Genomic DNA, 16,688 nt, shown 5'->3' with positions numbered 1-16,688 from the left:
AGCAAAATTTCTTCTTAAAATGACTGGTTTTTATATCACAGATACCACACTCCCCTCAAACATCTGGGACCATAGCTGAATAGGAGGCATGAGGTTTATAAGAGACAGATGTCTCAGAGGACTGCAGCAAAATACTGTGTTCCTAGCATGACAGATCCACTGCATTTACAAACTCACAATAGCTATGGTTGCCTACTGCCTAACTAGGACCTGAACAAGATGTACCCAGTAAGTATTTCAGTATGGAGACTGGAAAATATCACTCATCTCCACCCTAACAGGTGACCTATGCATATTTGATGGCTGGTGGGCTGGTTATGGGGGAGGTGCTCGGATATTTTTAGTGTTATAGGCCCTGATAGATTGTTCATGTTCCCAAGAATAGCCTTACACATCTGTGGTTATATACATAGTACAAAATGTACATATTGGATCATTACAGAGAAAAAAAAACATGTTGTTTTTAAGTCTGGGTAAGAAGTAGCTCTTGCAACAGTTAGAAGGAAGTGGGTATGGAACATGCATGTATGAAATCTCAAAGGACTAATTAAAATATTATTAGAAATCGTTTTCTCTGATTTTGCATATGTAAAATCCCACATCAGATTTCTTGTATCTGAAATTAAAGATTTGTACTACCACACAAAGGTATATGAAGGACATTTGATATCTCAGATAATTCCAATTTTATCAATTGCACTAATAGTTAATACATCATAGTATATTTATTAAACTCTATTTATGAGTAACATCCACCTATGCCTTTAAAATGCTTACTTTTTTCATTATTTTGTTTTAAAAAGATTGGATCTTCATGAATAATCGCTGAACATTATATGGTGCTTGCTTTTCTTGCAGTATGAATGTTTCATTAGACATCTAAAGGAATGTACCATCAACTGCGTTACTCATATAACAAAAATTATACTTATTGTTCCTAGGGCTAGAAATCTGAGATAAAGATGAAGTCAGAATTTACTTCTATTGACATCTTTCCTATTGGCTTTTAGTTCATTGTTTCTGACATGCTTTTATAATGTCCTTTTTGTATGTGTGTGTATAGTAAATGTCAGCTGAAAAGACCAATTGTTGGATGAAAGTTCATGCTAATTATACAATAAAAATTAGTTTTCCTTTTAATTGCCATGACTCAAAAATACTTGAATTTTTTTGGTATTTAGGTTTACCTCATTTGTGAGGAACATATTTTGGCCTAAAAGAGTGTCTTTGACATTATACATTTTTGAGTATGCAACCATAAATATGGAAAAAATCGACAAGAGCAAAGGAAGAAGATACATGACAAACAGGAAGGAAAACTACACTTCATTTCAAAAATAAAATGCTTATTTCACTAATACAAATAAATCTGCTAGTCTAGCCAAGTGAAAAATAATAGATTCACTTATAGTGTCAGCAACTTCACTAATTGTGTGAAGCTGGCTAGCTGGCCAGGACCTATGCTATTGAGTGTTCCTTAATTTGAATTAGACAGTTCCTACTTACCACAGGCATGCCATTGCCACTCATTCCACCTTTATGAATATCTTGCTACTTGTCATGATTGATAAATGTTGAAGCTTGGTAGGTCTAATTGTATCTCCCCCTTGGAAGCTTGCAGATTATTTTCTGGTAACATGAAATCTTGACCATGTAAAACAGGCTTTCAGTAGACATCTATCTCAAATCATGAGTCTTGTACTATGTGGTAGCTTCAGGAAGGGGTGCCCACCCTCAACCCTGGAGGGATGGCCAAACCATTGTGAAAGGGTATTGTTTCTTCCTGCCACTGAGCTTTTGTTAGTCTGTGGTACTTGTGGGGATCATTGCTGGACCAAGTGACAACTTCCCTGTGTGTGCCTATTTGTGTGTGTGTGTTAAAATTACTTTTCCCTTCTTCTTCCTTCTTCTATATTGACCTCCCTTCTTTATCCCTAGATAGAGCTCCCTCCATTTTCTTCAGTTTTTCACTTTACATGTCTTATGACTTGTGATTTTCCCCTCTAAAGCCCCTCCCTCACAGTTTCTTTACACACTACCGCTTACTGTGTTCTAAACCTTATCCTCTTATCCACAGATAAGTTTAGGTAACATCCCTCATCAAATAAGCCTCTCTCTGCTACAAATGAATACAGTCAATAAAACCACAACTAGATGCAATGCATGTATAAATGCAGTGTGGAGCCCAGTCCCAACAAACATCTTTACATCATAGCTCCTGTATCTATTGTTTATGGAGGATTAGAGAAAGGTGGCAGAAAAGGTGCATGAGTCAGAATAGCAAGAATTCTGATATGAAACAGTCTCTCCTAGGAATGTCTCCATAAACAAGACTGGAATAATGGCAATTTTGAAAAGCACCTTAAAATAAAAGCAGAAAGTTTTCATGGGGTGCCACCCCTAGGCAAACACCACAGATAGCTAGTAAAATTAATGCCTATTAGAAGGAGAATTTAACTAGTCCCAAGGATGAGACTCTTTATTGGTTGTTCAATACACGGTGGTCAGTCCTGAAGCCATATACACACAAAAATCAAAAGTGGACTCAGCTGGGTTTTATTTGTATATTTGTATACTTACATATCTGGATACGTGTACATAAAAATGATAAAAAAAAGAGACTAGCAACTTGAGAGTAGGGGAACAAAGATAGTGTTCAAGAGATGGTACCTAGTAGGATATGTAGGGAGAAAAGTGAGAGAGGGGTGTAATACAATTATACCTCATTTAAACTATTGGTTTAAATTTATATTTCACCCAAGACAAACAATACTTTTTATAACAAGAGCTTAAATTCAATTGTGATAAGAAGCCTGTATTGTATTACTATAAAATAAGCAAAAATTGAAGCTTGAGGACATGCTCTTGCCACAGCTATGAGAAAAATCCTATATATTGAGGAACAATTTGGTGATATTTAAAAGAATTCATGTATTTCCTCTATTATCTACTAATTTTGAACCATTTTTTGGATTGTTAACATTTGTAAAATGATGCAGGCAAACAATTTTAATAATTATGACATTTGTGATAATAAAGTGTTAAATATTTTATCTAATTTAGAAAATATGTAACTAATGAGGCATCAATTCAATGTAATATTATTCAGTTAGATAACAAGTACTACATTCAAATGTGGAAAATTCACGACAAATTTCTATATATGTTTGGTACACATCCCTTTGTCTCTTCTCAGATCTGTACCTATATTTAATTTATGTATATGTGGTCTTTTATGTAATACAAAAATTAAATGTAAATATCTATAAAAATTCATTATACTTTAGAACAGTATACAGGAAACATACAAGAAGTCTATGTGGATAATGATGATGGAGATAAAAGTGTTAAATAATGTTTTATATAATTTGATTTTCAACTATGCAACCTAAATACTCAAAATACTAAAATAAAATTTAAGGAATTTAAAAACATGTACAAATTTGTATTAGTATTTTGAGCATATATGACTGGGTTGATTTCTTCTTTATTAAAAATTTATCCTGGGCTGGAGAGATGGTTCAGTGGTTAAGAGCACTGACTGCTCTTCCTGAGGTCCTGAGTTGAAATCCCAGCAACCACATGGTGGCTCGCAACCATCTTTAATGGGATCCGATGCCCTCTTCTGGTCTGTCTGAAAACAGCTACAATGTACTATGTTCTTATATATAATAAATAAATCTTTAAAAAAAAAAGTATCCTTCCTACAGGGTTCATATATCATCTGTACAGAAAAACAGTAGAAAATTTAAGTGATTTTAATAATCTTGTCTTACTACTGTTTAAATCGTGAACAAATATTTGTTATTTTACCTTAAAATTTCCTAGGTATCAGGTCATCAGATAATGAAGAATTTTTTTTAACTTTCATATTTTTTTACTTATTTTCCAGGGGAAAATTCACATTTCAATAACAACTTATATCAAACTGCATTTTCTTTTTCTTATTTTATATATTTTTCCCTTTTATTGGATATTTTCTTTATTGACATTTCAAATGTTGTCTTCTTTCCTCGTTTCCCCTCTGGAAACTCCTATCCAATGCCCCTCCTCCTGCTTTTATGAGGGTGCTCCCCACACCTAATCCCTCCACCTCCTTGCCCTGGCATTCGCCTACATTGGGACATTGAGTCATCACAGGACGAAGGGCCTCTTCTCCCATTGATCTTTAACAAGACTATCCTCTGCTACATATGTGGCTGGAGCCATCAGTCGCTCCATGTGTAAAGAGAAGATTTTTTTATTAAAAATAAACTTTTCATATACTAAATTATAATCAGTTCCTGCTTCCCCAACTTCTCCCTAATCTTCCCTAACTCCCTATCCAGTTACTTACTTTCTTTCTTTCTTCAGAATGTTGGGGGGGTAGCAGTAAGGGGGTGTGTATGGGAGAACACACTTATAGAGGAGAGGGAGGGGATATGGGCCTTTTGGACAGGATACTGGGAAAGGGAAAAACATTTGAAATGTAAATAAGGAAATATATCCAATAAAAAAAAAGGAAGAAAAGAAAAAAGAAACAGAAACAAAAATACAAACCAGAATTAAAAATCAAATCAAATATAAACACATAAACACACACACACACACACACACACACACACACACACACACACACACATGCACATACACACACTAAAAGGGATGAAAACAAATACATAAAACACAAAATTGGAAGCCATAATGAAATTGGAAAGCAAAAGTACAATAGTACACAATATTATGCCCAAACAAAGCAATATGACACAAGGAATGATCCTACAAGATACAATTGAGCTAATTTTGTGCTGATCATTTCTTGATGGCCATGTGCTCTACCATTATTTGTGGTTAATATGCTTTACCAATCCTACAACAGAAAGAGGCCTTATATCCAAAATATACAAAGAACTCAAGAAGTTAGACCGCAGGGAAACAAATAACCCTATTAAAAAATGGGGTTCAGAGCTAAACAAACAATTCACAGCTGAGGAATGCCGAATGGCTGAGAAACACCTAAAGAAATGTTCAACATCTTTAGTCATAAGGGAAATGCAAATGAAAACAACCCTGAGATTTCACCTCACACCAGTGAGAATGGCTAAGATCAAAAACTCAGGGGACAACAGATGCTGGCGAGGATGTGGAGAAAGAGGAACACTCCTCCATTGTTGGTGGGATTGCATACTGGTACAACCATTCTGGAAATCAGTCTGGAGGATCCTCAGAAAATTGGACATTGAACTGCCTGAGGATCCAGCTATACCTCTCTTGGGCATATACCCAAAAGATGCCCCAACATATAAAAAAGACACGTGCTCCACTATGTTCATTGCAGCCTTATTTATAATAGCCAGAAGCTGGAAAGAACCCAGATGCCCTTCAACAGAGGAATGGATACAGAAAATGTGGTACATCTACACAATGGAATATTACTCAGCTATCAAAAACAACTACTTTATGAAATTCGTAGGCAAATGGTTGGAACTGGAAAATATCATCCTGAGTGAGCTAACCCAATCACAGAAAGATATACATGGTATGCACTCATTGATAAGTGGCTATTAGCCCAAATGCTTGAATTACCCTAGATGCCTAGAACAAATGAAACTCAAGACGGATGATCAAAATGTGAATGCTTCACTCCTTCTTTAAAAGGGGAACAAGAATACCCTTGGCAGGGAAGAGAGAGGCAAAGATTAAAACAGAGACTGAAGGAATACCCATTCAGAGCCTGCCCCACATGTGGCCCATACATATACAGCCACCCAATTAGACAAGATGGATGAAGCAAAGAAGTGCAGACTGACAGGAGCCGGATGTAGATCGCTCCTGAGAGACACAGCCAGAATACAGCAAATACAGAGGCGAATGCCAGCAGCAAACCACTGAACTGAGAATAGGACCCCCGTTGAAGGAATCAGAGAAAGAACTGGAAGAGCTTGAAGGGGCTCGAGACCCCATATGTACAACAATGCCAAGCAACCAGAGCTTCCAGGGACTAAGCCACTACCTAAAGACTATACATGGACTGACCCTGGACTCTGACCTCATAGGTAGCAATGAATATCCTAGTAAGAGCACCAGTGGAAGGGGAAGCCCTGGGTCCTGCTAAGACTGAACCCCCAGTGAACTAGACTGGTGGGGGGAGGGCGGCAATGGGGGGAGGGTTGGGAGGGGAACACCCATAAGGAAGGGGAGGGGGGAGGGGAATGTTTGCCCGGATACCGGGAAAGGGAATAACACTCGAAATGTATATAAGAAATACTCAAGTTAATAAAAAAATGTAAAAAAAAATAAGGGCAAAAAAAATATGCTTAGTAAAGACTCCAATGGGGAATATTTTTCCCTTTGAAAGCAAATTTTCCATTGGGGATAGCTTGTTTGTTAGGTTTGTAAGTTCAGATCTACTACCAACTAGCAGCACTGAGACTGCTCTTGAAACTGTGCATGTCCTGTGTGTGCTGCAATAGTCTCTGTGAGTTTATATGCACATTAGCCATGTTCTGAAGACAGTTTTCCTAGGTGTCGGCTATTCTTATTGGCTCCTTCAGTCTTTCTACTTCCTCTTCTGCATAGCTCATGGAGTGTTGAGGTAAGGATTTTGATAAAGATGAAATTTAGTGCTAAATGTTCCAAAATCTCTCACTGACACATTTTGAGTTTCTGTGTTAATTCCAATCTACAGCATAGAAAGTTTCTATGATAATGACGGTTCTAATCACAGATCTATCAGTGTATTACCACGTCATTAGGAGTCATTTTATTGTCATGTTCTTTTACTAAAACAATATTATTTTTCCAAGTTAAATGACTTATCATTTCTCAGGTTCTTGGCTACCTGGGCATGTAAGGCATGGGATCTGTCTCATGAAGTAGGTTGTAAATTCATTCAAAGTGTGATGGTTATTCACACATTTATGGGACTATTGCACCAGCATTATCTTGCAAGCAGGTCACTGTTGTAGAGACAGGTTTGTAGCTGAGTTTGTGGTTACTTTTCTCCTCTGGTGGCATGCAGAATATTGTTGAGTACTATAAATACTAATCAGTGAGGGTGAAAGACCTATGTAGATATCTACTAATAATCACAAATCATCTTTAAATGTAACTCAATCACTGAGTTTTCAAATCCACCTTAACATTGGAGAAAATAATTTTGTATTTTGAGGAATATTCTTTTGTATTACTGTTAATTACACACTCAAAAAAGATATTTTAGATACTAATAAAATAATAGACTAAAATTAAAATATAATGTTACTCTTTTATGCAAGGAAGGAATTGCTGATGTTAAATTCAGGGTTCTTTGTAAGTATTACAAAGTGGTCCTATTTTTTTCAATTATTTTTTGATTGCTGGGTTTGTCCTCATCTATAGCAATACATTAACACAACCATATGTGCACTTTGGCTGTAGCTTATAGATTAGGATGAGTATACAAGCCATTTCCTTTCTATATACTTTTTAATGTTTTACCTGGGATGCTTTCTGGATGGACTCATAAGTCTCTTCCTCTTGAAAAACAGTCACTAGAAAACTATAAATTTTTTTCAATTGGTTTTTCACAGCTAAAGACAATTTACCTTATAGCCAAAGATAATTTTTATTTGTAGTGGCCATGTTAGACATCCTGTATTAAATTAACTTCACCCAGGAAGGCATGAAAGGTATTGAAATTAAACACCATAAAACTTTAACTTAAAAATATTCAGTAGTCTATTATCAATAAATCATTAAAGGAGTGGGTGTGGAGCTTAGTGTAAGAGGATGGCCTAGCATATGCATGGTCCTGAAAGCACTAAGAATTATCCCTCAGTAGAGAATAAAATATATTCTCTAATTAGTATATGTACTGGCTGGTTTTGTGAGTCAACTTGACACAAGCTGGAGTTATCACAGAGAAAAGAGCCATCCTTGAGGAAATGCCTCCATAAGATCCAGCTGTAAGGCGTTTTCTCAATTAATGATCAAGGGATTGTGTGTGCTGCTATCCCTGAACTGGTAGTCCTGGATTCTATAAGAAAGCCGAGGACACAGCTATAGCATTCCTGGGCTTATACCCAAAAGACGCTCCAAAATGTCACTAGGAAACATGCTCCTCTAGGTTCATAGCAGCCTTATTTATAATATCCAGAAGCTGTAAAGAACCCAGTTGTCTTTCAACAGAGGAATGGATACAGGAAATATGGTACATTTACACAATGTAGTACTACTCAGCTATTAAAATCAATGACTTCGGGGTTGGGGATTTGGCTCAGTGGTAGAGCGCTTGCCTAGGAAGCACAAGGCCCTGGGTTCGGTTCCCAGCTCCGAAAAAAAGAACCAAAAAAAAAAAAAATCAATGACTTCATGAAATTCATAGGCAAGTGGATGGACCTAGAAAATATCCTGAGTGAAGTAACACAATCACACACACACACAAAAAAAAAAAAAACACACATAGTATGCACTCACTGATAAGTGGATATTAGCCTAAAAGTTCCAAATATACAAGATACAATTCACAGACCACATGAGCTCAAGAAAAAGGAAGAGCAAACTGTGGATGCCTCAGTCCTTCTTAAAAGGGGGAACAAAATACTCACAGGAAGAAATAGAGACATAGTGCGGCGGAGTACAGACTGAAGGAAAGGCTCTCCAGAGACTGCTCCACCTGGGGGTTCCATCCCACATGCAGACACCAAACCCAGTCACTATTGCTGATGCCAAGAAGTTAAAGCTGACAGGAGCCTGATACAGCTGTCTCCTAAGAGGCTTTGCCAGATCATGACAAATGCAGAGGCAGATGCTAGCAGCCAACCATTACACTGAGAAGTGGTCCACAATGTAGAAGTTAGAGAAAAGACTGAAGGAGCTGAAGGAGTTTGCAGCCCTGTAGGAAGAATAACAATATCAACCAAGAAGAGCCACCCACCCCCAGCACCCAGGGACTAAACCACCAACCAGAGTATACATGGAGTGAACTAGATGTAGCAGTGGATGACTTTGTTGGGCATCAATGGAACGAGAGGCCCTTGGTCCTGTGAAGGCTTGATGACCCAGTATAGGGAAATGCCAAGACTAGGAGGTGGGTGGGTTGGGAGGCACCCTCAGTTCTGTGCAGGAGGAGAGGACATAGGATAGGGGCTTTCTAGAAGATAAACCGGAAAGGAGATAACATTTAAAATGTAAATAAAATATCCAATAAATGAAAAGAAAAATGAAAGAAAGAAAGTCAAGCAAACCAGGGGGAGCGAGTCATACTCAGCATTCCTCCATGACTTCTTCATCCACTCTTGCCTCCAATTTCCTACCCTGTATGAGTTCTTCTCCTGACTGCCTTTGGTGATGAACAGCAATGTGGAAGTATAAGCTGAATAACCTTTTGTTCCCCAACTTGCTTCTCGGCCATGGATGTTTTGTGCAGGAATAGCAACCCTGACTAGGACAGTATATAATTCTACTTTTAAGACCATTTAGCTAATATCTTATTTTCAGTACATATTTGTGCCACACTTTAATATTACAACATTTTAATAAAATGTGGCCTATGATTATTATTGAAGAAGTTAATCAGCATTTTGAGTTGTAGAAGAAATTTGTCAGAATGGTTTTTATTTTGATTTTTTTTTTTTTGGTTATTGTATTTTGGCCATATATTCAGTTTGCATGTAGGGACTATGGAAAGGGAAGGCAAAAAATACCCTAAAGGACAAGAAATAGTAGAACACAAGTGATACAGAGTATAAAGGGGGAACAATAGGAGACAGTTGAAAAATGGGAGAGAGAAGGGTTGGAGAAAAATGGGAGTAGAAAGAGTAGTAATTAAAATTAATACTAAAGATGTTTAAAACATCCTCATAGAAACCCAATATTTCACAAGCTTAATACATACGTATATATTCATTCTTTGAGCATTTCATATGAAGAGTTTAATTGCAGATACCCTACATAGAAGACAACATTTCTCCCAGAAACCTTATATTTCTGTTAGGGTTACTATTACTGTGAAGAGACACCATGACTATGACAACTTTTATAATATGTTAAACCATATACAGAGTAGCATTAATCCTGTTATAGCCTATAGTTACAATAAAGTCATAAGGCAATATGAGGTTCGCATAGAATTTAAATAGATGACATTTTCATTTTGGCCTGTTGCATGAATTTAAAGATATTGGAAAAATTATTAAATGTTTCCAGAATTAGTGCATTGCTCTGTGTGAAATAATGCTTTATACATTGTAGTCTTGATGTTGGTTGACACTGGATTCAAGATTCACTGAGAGCATTTACCTCTTAAATGTTAACTAAATGTTCAGTAGAATGTTGAAATGATCAGCATTTGTGACATTTTACTCCATTTAAAACACAGAAACAGAAATATGACATTTGGAGCAAAATATAACTCATAGGTGATTTTAGAAGACTCTCTTGATTTGGGCCAAAAGTAGCTTGTTTTTATATTCTTAACACCTGAGCCTTAGTACACTATGAAGTGCTCTATTGACAGGTGACCCTGAAATGACTGTAGGATATTCAGACAGACATTCTATTAAGCTAAATTTACTACATAATGCCCTAAAGTGGACATAGGCATTTTTATGAATATTAAATGTGAAGGCAAACAAAGGAGGTTTCTTTTCTCAATTGTCATTGAAGCAGAACATTAAAACAATATCTACTTCTTAAGAACCATCAATTAATCAGCGTTAATATATTCTGTCAACTCTAAAATTTAAAATGAGTTCTATTCAAAGTGTTTTATGTGGTATAGGATCTTAAATATGACTTGGAGATACAATAACCTAAAGCATTTCAAGAGAATATTTTTAACATTTGGAGGGATGAGGGAGATAAAATCATAATTGAATCCGATTGAAGGAAAATTAAATTGATCAGAGTGGAGGAACAATTCTATACACTAAAAAGAGTTCTTTATTTGGGATATAATACAAAATGATATAATTTCAGTTCAAATAAATTGAAAAAAAGCAGTATTTCTACATCAAATTTCAACAAATTTGATAACTGTTTCTCTTGATACTTATTAGAATAAATTAAAGTGGATTGAAAAATTTGCATTTGATTCCTGCATGTAACTTTCAAAGTTTTAAAACAGGGCCTTCCTCTTCTAAACCATTTATCTTGGTATTTCTAATTTAATTGATAAAAGAAATAGCAAACATATAGCATTTGTGTGTTTGAGAACAAAAAGCACTTTTTAAAGACAGAATGTGTATATACTTTATATAAAGATGGTTTCTATCCTAGCTGGGTTTGGTGACAGCTGCCTAGAATGCCTTCATGGTAAGTATTGAAGCAAAAAGTTAAGAAATTCCAGGAAAATCTGGAATACATCATTATTTCTTGCTACTCTGGGTTGCAGAAAAAAGAATAGTCTTAGAAAACAAATGGAAGTGTGTCTTAATTGTTTTTACATTTAATAATGTAATTTTACACATTGTACTTGAGAAAGTGAGAAGGAATTTAAAAGATTGTTTAATATAAGGATAGTGAATAACATATAGATGTAGCAAGTATTTTCATGCATTGAATTTAAGAAGTTACAGACTGAGGTTTGACTTTAGACAGCTATTTTAGGCTTGGAAAAACAGTCTTCTGGGAAAAACAGTCATAACTTGAGAAATTTTTCTCAGATTGTTCTATTTAAGCAAATATTACCACAAATTTGCTGGGTTGCCCCTTGACTTTCAAGAAAAGTTGACATTGTTCATGATGATAGTTTTCCATTAAAAAAAGAGATGTGGTTCTCTGTATTTATTGGGAGTATATATTTATTTTTATCTCAGAAATCACTCATGCAAAATATCCTATGTTCTCATTTTTCTAGCTGTGTGTCAACATTAATTTATAAAGTGTTTTCATGTCTAAGCTATAGTCCATTGTTCTTTTCTTTTTATGCCCAATTTGTATTATAACCTATTGTTCTGTTGCGAATTTTTGTATGCACATATGGGAAATAATGGGATATTACACAAGAACACACATTATTTTCTCTCTACCTTGTATAACAGGTAAGATCTGGCAAAGTTCGTTCAGGAAAGACAGAAAGTTAGTCTACATTTTGGACTCTGTAATTATAAAATTTGTTACATATTTCAAATCATTAAATTCTAGTAAATACCAGTAAAATGGTCTTTTCTAGTTTCTGAGATTTGGAATGCATAAAATTACCACATTAAGCTCTAAAATACCAGAATCTTTTCTGCATAGATAAAATTACACAATGATAGATATGGTGATTATATTGTTTTGATAATTATAAGTATTGATATTAATTGAATTATTAAAGACATTACTATTCATTTTTAACTGAACAGAAAATTATTCATGGTGATTTCTTTGGAATATTAAGATAATTGCATTAGACATATAAGCTAAAATACCCTTTCCTGTACAAGCTTATCACAGCTATTTGAAAACCTAGCTAAGAGGTAAGATTTTATTCACTTTTATGATTTTATTTCTGAATATTTAAGGGACATAATGAACACAAAAAAGACTGTCTGATTATAGTACATCACTGATAGATATGACGGCTGGAATTCCTACAGGACAGGAATCTGGAGGCAGAAACTAAAGAGAAAACAAGGGATTATTGTTTCCTGGCTAGCTTCTTGTGTCTTTTTTTAAAAAAAATATTTTAATTAGTTTTTACTGGATTTTTTAAAATTTATTTACATTTCAAATGTCATCCCCTTTCCTGGTTTCCTATCCATAAATGTCTATCACAATCCCCCTCCCTCTTCTTCTATGAAGGTGTTCCCCTTCCTCAACCACTCCCCCCTCCAGCCTCCCATCCTGACATTACCCTACACTGGAGTATCCAGTCTTGGCAGGACTGAAAGCTTCTTCTCCCATTAGTGCCCAACAAGGCCATCCTCTGCTACATAAGAAGCTGGAGCTATGGATCTGTCCATATGTACTCTTTGGGTAGCTGTTTAGTTCCTGGGAGTTCTGGTGGTTGGTATTGTTGTTCTTATGGGGTTGCAAGTCCCTTCAGCTCTTTCAATCCTTCCTCTAACTCCTCCAATGGGGACCCCGTTCTCAGTCTAATGGTTTGCTTCTAGCATTTGCTTCTGTATTTCTCCTACTCTGGCTGAGACTCTAAGGGGACAGCTATGTCAGGCTCTGGTCAGCATGCACTTCTTGGCTTCATTAATATTGTCTAGGTTTGGTATATATATATATATATATATATATATATGTATATATGTATATATGTATATATGTATATGTATATATACTCTATATATGGTATATACATGGTATATATACATATATATATATGTATATATACATATATATGTATATATGTATATATGTGTGTGCATATATATATATATATATATATATATATATATATATATATATATGCTGGATTCCCAGGTAAGGCAGGCTCTGAAATTTCCATTCCTTCAGTTTCTACTCCAAACTTTGTCTCCATATCTCCTCCTATGAATATTTTTGTTCCCCCTTTTAAGAAGGACTGAAGTATCCACACTTGGGTTGTCTTTCTTCTTCAGCTTTCTGTGGTCTGTGGATTGTACCTTGGGTAATTCGAGCTTGTCTTACTTAGATTTTCTTATAAGACACAGGACCACCTAGTAAGGATGAACAACTCACAGTAATCTGGGCCCTCCCACATCTATTATTATTAAAAACATGTCCCCGAGTAGTTGCCTAAACTAATCTAATGGCAACATTTACAAATTAGGTTTCCTCTTCTTAGATGAGTACAGCTTTTGTCAAGTTCAAAAAAAATGACCAGGGTTTTTTTTCATCCTCATTTTCACTTGTGTAAAAATTATTTGGATAAAAGTCAAAACAACCCTGAGATTTCACCTCACACCAGTGAGAATGGCTAAGATCAAAAACTCAGGTGACAGCACATGCTGGCAAGGATGTGGAGAAAGAGGAACACTCCTCCATTGTTGGTGGGATTGCAGACTGGTAAAACCATTCTGGAAATCAGTCTGGAGGTTCCTCAGAAAATTGGACATTGAACTGCCTGAGGATCCAGCTATACCTCTCTTGGGCATATACCCAAAAGATGCCTCAACATATAAAAGAGACACGTGCTCCACTATGTTCATCGCAGCCTTATTTATAATAGCCAGAAAATGGAAAGAACCGAGATGCCCTTCAACAGAGGAATGGATACAGAAAGTGTGGTACATCTACACAATGGAATATTACTCAGCTATCAAAAACAACGAGTTTATGAAATTCGTAGGCAAATGGTTGGAACTGGAAAATATCATCCTGAGTGAGCTAACCCAATCACAGAAAGACATACATGGTATGCACTCATTGATAAGTGGCTATTAGCCCAAATGCTTGAATTACCCTAGATCCCTAGAACAAAGGAAACTCAAGACGGATGATCAAAATGTGAATGCTTCACTCCTTCTTTAAATGAGGAAAAAGAATACCCTTGGCAGGGAAGGGAGAGGCAAAGATTAAAACAGAGACTGAAGGAACACCCATTCAGAGCCTGCCCCACATGTGGCCCATACATATACAGCCACCCAATTAGACAAGATGGATGAAGCAAAGAAGTGCAGACCGACAGGAGCCGGATGTAGATCTCTCCTGAGAGACACAGCCAGAATACAGCAAATACAGAGGCGAATGCCAGCAGCAAACCACTGAACTGAGAATAGGTCCCCTATTGAAGGAATCAGAGAAAGAACTGGAAGAGCTTGAAGGGGCTCGAGACCCCAAAAGTACAACAATGCCAAGCAACCAGAGCTTCCAGGGCCTAAGCCACTACCTAAAGACTATTCATGGACTGACCCTGGACTCTGACCCCATAGGTAGCAATGAATATCCTAGTAAGAGCACCAGTGGAAGGGGAAGCCCTGGGTCCTGCTAAGACTGAACCCCCAGTGAACTAGTCTATGGGGGGAGGGCGGCAATGGGGGGAGGGTTGGGAGGGGAACACCCATAAGGAAGGGGAGGGGGGAGGGGGATGTTTGCCCGGATACCGGGAAAGGGAATAACACTCGAAATGTATATAAGAAATACTCAAGTTAATAAAAAAAAAAAGTAAATGTAACTTGATCTCTCTATTGGCCTACTTTTACCATTGCTGGTTTTAATGACAGTATTCTGAAATAATTACATGTAGAATAATCCATTCTAGAAAGCTAATTACATATTTTCCTAAAATCAAAATACAGCAATAATTATATAAAATTTAGAACTGTAGAGACTGACGCTTCATTTCTTTCTACTATTCATAATTGCTAAAACCTTTTCCCTTTCTGGGCCCTCCTAAATCTTTTCTAGTTTTTTTCAAATTATAATTTAATTACATTTATACTTTGTCCTTTTGCCATGCAGGCTCTTGTATAAACCTCTCTCCACTCTTTTTTAATTCATGGCCCCCCTTTTCACTCACTGTTATTGCACACATATATGCATTTGTATATAAATATATATTTCTAAACCTGTTTTCATTACCAACCATTTCTCTCTCAACAACCATTTGGTGTGTTCTTCCTTGAGGAAGAATATTTCTTCTGTTCCCAGAACTTTTCAGTTACCTGTTGTTTTTTATATGGGGTTCAGGGATTTTCAGTTTTTTCCTATCCACTTCGGCATAACACTCCTATCATTTCTGATCAAATCGTCATTAGGCAGTCACATTAGTGAGACTTTTAAGATATAGAAGAACAACATCAGCTGATCGGACCCAGTGCTCCCAGGGACTAGACTACCAACCAAGGAGTGTACAGGGAGGGAGTCATAGCTCTAGATAAATAGGAAACAGAGAATGGCCTTGTCTGATATCAAGTAGATAGGAGGCCCTTGGTCCTGCAGAGGTTTGATGCCCCAGTATAGGGGGATGTCGGAAGGGTGGGGTGGGCGAGGGTAAATGGGTGGGGTAGCACCCTTATAGAGGCAAAGGAGAGGGAGGAGAGTGAGGTTGTGGGATGGGGTGTTTGTGGAACAGTAACAAGGAAATGTGATATCATTTGAAATGTAAGCAAATTGAATGATTAATTTTAAAAATTATGTAGTTTCTCACATTAATAAGAGACAGAAATTCTGAGCAAACTTAAGGACCTTCTGGCTCTGAACATCTTTCTGATTCCTCTTCTGTAAAGTTCCCTTAACATTTGGTGCAAGAGTGCTTTGTAGATATATCCATTCGTACTATGCTCCATAACTGTATTTTGAATAGCTTTTTCTATATTGGTCCCCATCTGTTGCAAAAAGTCATTTCTTCAAAAAGTGATGAAGTTTATACTTATCTGTGTGCATAAGACAAATGTTAGATTATTGTTAGGGATTATGTTTTAGTAAATTAATGCCTATAGATTCTCCCCAGTAACCATAATTTCACTAGCACTGAGTCTTTAGCTAGGTTTCTGGTATAAGACTTAGTTTCCTTATGTTGGGTGGGCCTTAAGGCCAATTAGAGAGATATTGATTAACACCAGGGTTTGTGTGGCACTACTCGCCTTTAGTGTATTGTGTATTAGTGTATTGTGTCATTGATCTAGGTCATAGGTATTATAGGTGGGTAAGACTCCCCCCTTGCTCCTTTGGAAGATTACAAGGCACCTTCTGATATAATGAAAGCTAGTCCTCAGGAAGTGGGAATGGAAGAAATGCAGAGAAAAGCAAATTCCCTTTCACCGTAGATGGGATTGCAAACTGTTGCAGTCACCATGGAGATCTGTGAGAAG

The sequence above is a fragment of the Rattus norvegicus genome, chromosome X (assembly GCF_021556685.1).
Source record: "Rattus norvegicus strain SHRSP/BbbUtx chromosome X, alternate assembly SHRSP_T2T, whole genome shotgun sequence".
NCBI lineage: Eukaryota > Metazoa > Chordata > Mammalia > Rodentia > Muridae > Rattus > Rattus norvegicus.
Note: the sequence above shows the minus strand (reverse complement) of the source record.